The sequence below is a fragment of the Venturia canescens genome, chromosome 1 (assembly GCF_019457755.1).
Source record: "Venturia canescens isolate UGA chromosome 1, ASM1945775v1, whole genome shotgun sequence".
In the NCBI taxonomy this organism is placed as follows: Eukaryota; Metazoa; Arthropoda; class Insecta; order Hymenoptera; family Ichneumonidae; genus Venturia; species Venturia canescens.
In genome coordinates this window covers 33,119,831-33,125,830 of record NC_057421.1, presented here as the reverse complement: position 1 = coordinate 33,125,830, position 6,000 = coordinate 33,119,831, and positions in this window count along the sequence as shown.

Here is a 6,000-nt window from a genome sequence, read left to right as displayed (position 1 = left end):
ACTACGATTTCGGGTGTGACGTTTAATTTTGCTAATTTCCGGAAAATTGATCGACGGGAAGGAAAAAAAAAATCGTATGCAATATTCAATTCGTCTTTGAACAATAAATGCGTTTTTTGTGTCTTCTTACACATTTTCTCCCTCTTTAATCCCAAAATAGTTCGCAGATGGCTTACGTGTTGCTTAAATGGGCAGTTCACCCTGTAGCGAATTATGAAAAATTTTGGCCGATCGATACCGTAGTGCTGCGCTATAATTTGAATGACTTTTTTACTTGGATGCGCAACAAGTGCTTAAGCAAACTTGTTGAAGCTCTCATCAATGGTATTTTGAATATTCAAAATCACGTGCATGAACGTCAATCGTATCACTCGCATGCAAATACCTCGTCGAAAACGTCAAACTTCCACTGCAAATTCATTCACACTTTTGTCAGTTGGACGAATTGAACTGACGAGGTTAAGGAGAGTGGCTATAGCGACGATACAATGTTGCCATGCTAAACCATGTTAAATACATTGAAAATTTCAAAATGATAAGAATTTAATAAAATTTGGTGAACATATTCTTTAGTGCCAAATTTGACAATACAAATTTTTTAAGATTTTTCTTCTGTACAGTTTCGAGTAATTGATCACTAAAGTTCACGTGTATAAGCATAGCGTTTCATTTCGGGAATAAGAAATCTGCTTTAAGGTATAACTGGATGGATAGCTCGACCAAAAATTATATCTGATTGGAATTTCCGTACTTCGTGATGCAATAAAAATCTGACAAAATTCAACAACATTTGGAAAGCTATGAACAACGATTATCAATAATAATATTGCCCAAAAGTTAATAACAAATTGTTTAAACAATCAATTATTCAATAATTTTGCGGTGACCTATTGTTTTTTTTTTTTACGAACCAAATGTGTGTATTTTTTCGAATGCTCATGAATTTTTTCAGAATTTTCGTGGATTTTTGAAATTTCTTGAAAAAATTTTTAAAAATTTGAATTTTGGATATGTTTTAGAAGACATATTTACCATCAGTTTTGAAAAGTCTCGAGGTTACTGGATCAAAAATGTACAAATGGAGCCACTTAAAAAATTTAAAAAAGGGAATTTCAAAAATCCACGAAAATTCTGAAAAAAATCGTGAGCATTCGATTCGTAAAAAAAAAACAAGGGTTTACTGTAAAATTGTTAAAAAATTATTAATTTAAACAATTTATTAATAACTTTTGGGCAATATTATTATTGATAATTGTAGTTCAGAACTTTCCAAATGTTGCTGAATTTTTTCAGATTTTTATTGCATCACGAGAAGTACGGAAATTCAGATCAGGTACAATTTATCGGCTGGGCTATCCATCCAGTAATACCTTAATGCGCAATTACTCGATAAGTAAGCAAAAGAAAATTTTGAAAAAAATTGTGTCTTCGCACTTGATGTTGAAGAACATTATCACCAAATTTGATCAATTTCTTATCATTTTGACGAATGTAGCCACCCTCCTTAAATGCGACACCCTGTATATGGTATCGAGCAGTGTACAACGTAAACAGCACAACATAACGTGAAACGTGCGTGCAAATCTACATATAAATATAAATATATATACAACAAGGTTGAAACGTAAATATCAATGAAATGTAATATCCGAGCAATCTCTCGCACTTACACTCTCGAGTTCACAAACTCATTCGTTTGGTAATTATCATTTTTTGCTCTATTCTCGAACGAAGATAACGGAAGAGTTATTCCTCAACGTTTGGGGATAATGGTGCTCGTTAACGCGATAACGTAATCCACGAAATATTCGAGCAATTGGAAACAACAATGAAAACATAATAACTAAATTCATTAATTATTCGTTGCCTGCAGTATTGGAAACGAATAATTGCTATGAAGAAAATCTCATTGCTGATAAAACAAAATTAGTACGCTTTTTATTTCCTAATTAAAGATGAAATCACTTTAAATTAGTGTCAGAGTTATTAATTCGAGATTGTAAATAAATTTTTTCAATTTATCTCTTGGCGAATGAAATGAATCAAGAAAAAAGTTTTAATATAAAGCCAGAAGGCTTATGACAGGAATGGGCCAAGCCAAGAAGAAACAAAATGTCGAAATAAGCAAATGTGAGCTTATACGAGTGCTCATTAACAATTTCGTTCAATCTTTAACGTAATATATCTTTATTGCTAGAGTAAGATAAATCGTCTCGAATTTTTTCCCAAACCTCCGTTATATACTTCATTGTTATTGTATACTTTTTCATAAAACTTCGTAAGAAACGTTCATTCGTTATATATGAAAAGATAAACGATTTTTTAAGCATAGTCTCAATAATCCTTTGATTTGCGTGTCAGTCGACTGCCCATTTAAACTCTGTGCAAAGTTCAAGACTTTCTTAAGAAAATCATTTGAGCAGCATTTTGCAAAACATTTGACGCATCGATTTTAGTACGCTTAAATGAATCGCCTGATATTGTTTGATTTCTGCAAAAAAAAAAATCAGAAATTCATCATCGACGCAATACTTTTACGAGAGAATCGAAATTTTGAGAAATAATAATTTTTTTTCAGTAACATTGTAGATATTATCCAGGCATTCCGCTCATTCGCCGTGGCCAGAAGCGACCTTTTGTTCGATCGTTCTCTGTCTCCAATAGATTAGGATGGGCGTAGAATTTTCTGAACTCGATTCGTACAGCCAAATAACGCCCACATATCGTCTTTACTCATCACCAACTATCTGCTGGCGATCGAGGCGCCAGTCGACGAGAGCTTTACTGAATCCTCCTGTCAAAATATTGACAATTGCTGCAGTTAAAATTCATTCCCTCAAACCTGTTTCGGCCTAAAAAATAAAGTTGAACGTTGGTTAATAAAGCTTATGAATTTAATGGAAGAGAAATTGAAGTTGAGATCATTTGGCATGGGAAATAAATTTACCGCGAAAAAATTACAAACCTTTTGAAAGGTGTGCGCCCAAACCCTTATTTTCTCGTTGATTCGTCGACTCGGCTTCTCGTATATTAAGTAGCAACTAAATCGATACGACAAGTAACGAAATTTCGACAAATTCGTTTTTTTTTACCCTTTTCACTGGGGGGTGGGGACGGGACACTTGTCAGGAATCTTCAAATTGATTGGTCATGGCTCGTCATTCCTCGAGAGGGCGTAAAACTTTCTCCTCTATTCATAAAAATCCTCCGTCTGGCGATTCACAAAGTATGTCGTCAGGAACAATCGGGACGTCAGGGACAAGTCGTCAGGCCAAGAGCTGCCCAAAAGCAAAATTATTACGGCGTGGTGAATGATTCCTGGCGACGTAGATTTTTGGGTAAAAACCCGCAATCGGCTTTCGATCATAAAACATTATTTCGTCTCGCTACTCGCAGATTCACTATAAAATGGTTAATCTTCTTAACCAATAACGGAATGCGAAAATAAACGAATAAATAGGTAGCTGATTTGCCTCTATGCGGGATTGAAAATGTGTGTGAAAGTGAGAAATTTTTGAAAGAATATGGCTCTGCGAATTTTTGCGTTTCGATATTGTTGCCCGGGTTTGTAAACATGAAGAAGCAGCCCGTCGAAGGCGAATTTTAAGGAAGTTGAGGCATTAGAATGAAAATGATGTCATCGCTTTTAAACCGATTGCATCTTATAAAGTGAAGTGTAAAAAAAAATCAGTTTAATTTTCAGACAGTTTAGGAGCGTTGTTGCTGAGAAAAATCAATAACAATTTGGGCCAAATAACATGTAATCTTATGGAAGTCAAGACACATTCAGTGATATCTCCGTTAAAAATGATGCTAAAAATATGAAATTTTTTGGGCAACATGAGCCAGGCTTGCTGAACAATGTCAATTTTTTTCAGATTTATTAGGAGATTTACTGAGATTATATTAATAATAATCTGTTTCCCGTGCAGTTTTTTGAGGCTAGGATCGTCACCGTTCGTGTTTTCGATTGAGCTTTCACCAGTTTTTTGTCTTTTTTTCCCCAACTTTTCTTTAAAGTGTATGCAACATTGCCAAACTGTAAACTGGCCTAACTTTTGAAAGGTACAGGTCATAACTTTTGGCTAAAAAAAATGACTGTACAGCCTCAACTTCCTTAAGGCATAACTGGATGGATAGCTCGACCAAAAATTATATATCCGATTGGAATTTCCGTACTTCGTGATGCAATAAAAATCTGAAAAAATTCAACAACATTTGGAAAGCTATGAACAACAATTATCAATAATAATATTGCCCAAAAGTTAATAACGGATTGTTTAAACAATCAATTATTCAATAATTTTGCGGTGACCTATTGTTTTTTTTTTTACGAATCAAATGTGTGTATTTTTCCGAATGCTCATGAATTTTTTCAGAATTTTCGTGGATTTTTGAAATTTCTTGAAAAAATTTTGAAAAATATCACGAGCATTCAGAAAAATGCGCACATTCGATTCGTAAAAAAAAAACAAAGGTTTACTGTAAAATTGTTGAAAAATAATTTATTTAAACAATTTATTAATAACTTTTGGGCAATATTATTATTGATAATTGTAGTGCACAACTTTCCAAATGTTGCTGAATTTTTTCAGATTTTTATTGCATCACGAAGTACGGAAATTCCGATCAGGTACAATTCCTCAAGTATATAATTGAACAGGGGACGAGAAAGAGTAACATTATTTTTTTTAGAAATACTTCTAAAGCTTTATCCCGTTCCCAGCAGCAGCTCAGTCGCTCTTCCTACTCTGTGAATTTTCGGAAGTCAATTTCTGTGACATCGTTCCAAAAATCGGAATGAAAAAAGGTTGGCCCGCTCCCAGGAAAAATGGAAAATTTGTGGTTGAGTCTTTTTTCTTACTCAGCTCAGTCGAATTCTGTTGAAAACTTCGGTCATCCGAATCCGCATCTTTTTTGCGCTTCTCACGGTGACTCGGTCCGTATGACACGCAGGTTCAGGCGGCGTATCGTTATTGCTGGTAACGAAAAGTCAACGTTGAGCAACACCGTCGATCGGTACATTGAGTTGTTGATTACGCAGAGAAAACTTGGTTTTTTGCGCTTGTTTGCTAGCTGTATTGAATTCAGGCTGGATAAGGAAAACGTTGCCCGACCACGCACTTTGAAAGGCGAAATGGTTCAATGACCGAGCGTCTCAACAGTTGAATCGCTTTTAATTGAGGCGAAGTTTACACCTGTGAGACCCTCAAAAACAGCTGTGATCTTTTCATTAAATATTTATAAATTTTTATCGAAAAAGACGTGGAGTTGGTCGCTCCGACGTCACCGAGCAAACACAACGAATAAGGAAAATCGTTCTAACAAAATAAGGAATAATTGTCACGAATTGCAAATTACTTGATAAAATTAAATTGCTTCTCTATTGGAGAGCGAAAGAACTCACAGAAATATACAGCATCGATCAACGTTAATTCCCTAAATTTGATTATTTACTTCATATAAAAATGCAAAACTACAACAATTGAAAACTTTTCTCTCGTCGGTATTAAAAAATGTTGAAGCAATATTTTTTATTCCAATTGGAGGGCCACCGACAACCCTTGTTTCATTATTTCCGTTCGCCTTTTGGATATAGAAACAAAGTATGTGAAACGAGACCGTTCGCGATGCGTTGAGTTTTGAGGAAAAAATAGTATATATAAAATTCGTTTGTATACGAAAATATTATAGAAACAATAATAGAGTTGAGAGGAAAAGTCCTCGACTGCAGTTTCCTCGTGAAGAATATTTCCGTTTGCCGAACAATATTGGCGCGTCGTATTTTATTTTATTTTATTTTATTTTTTTCTTCTAACCAAGAATTGCGGGATAGAGCTCCGGACGAAAGGGGGGTGAGAGGTGCCCGTGAGCGATTCCACAGAAGCAAAATGTGAGGAAAGAAGAAAAGGCGTCAAAGTTGGGAGGAAAAAACATTTGATCGTATCAATAGGCGCAGCGCGTTACTCGTATAGGTCGCTACACTCGGGAATCCGAGAA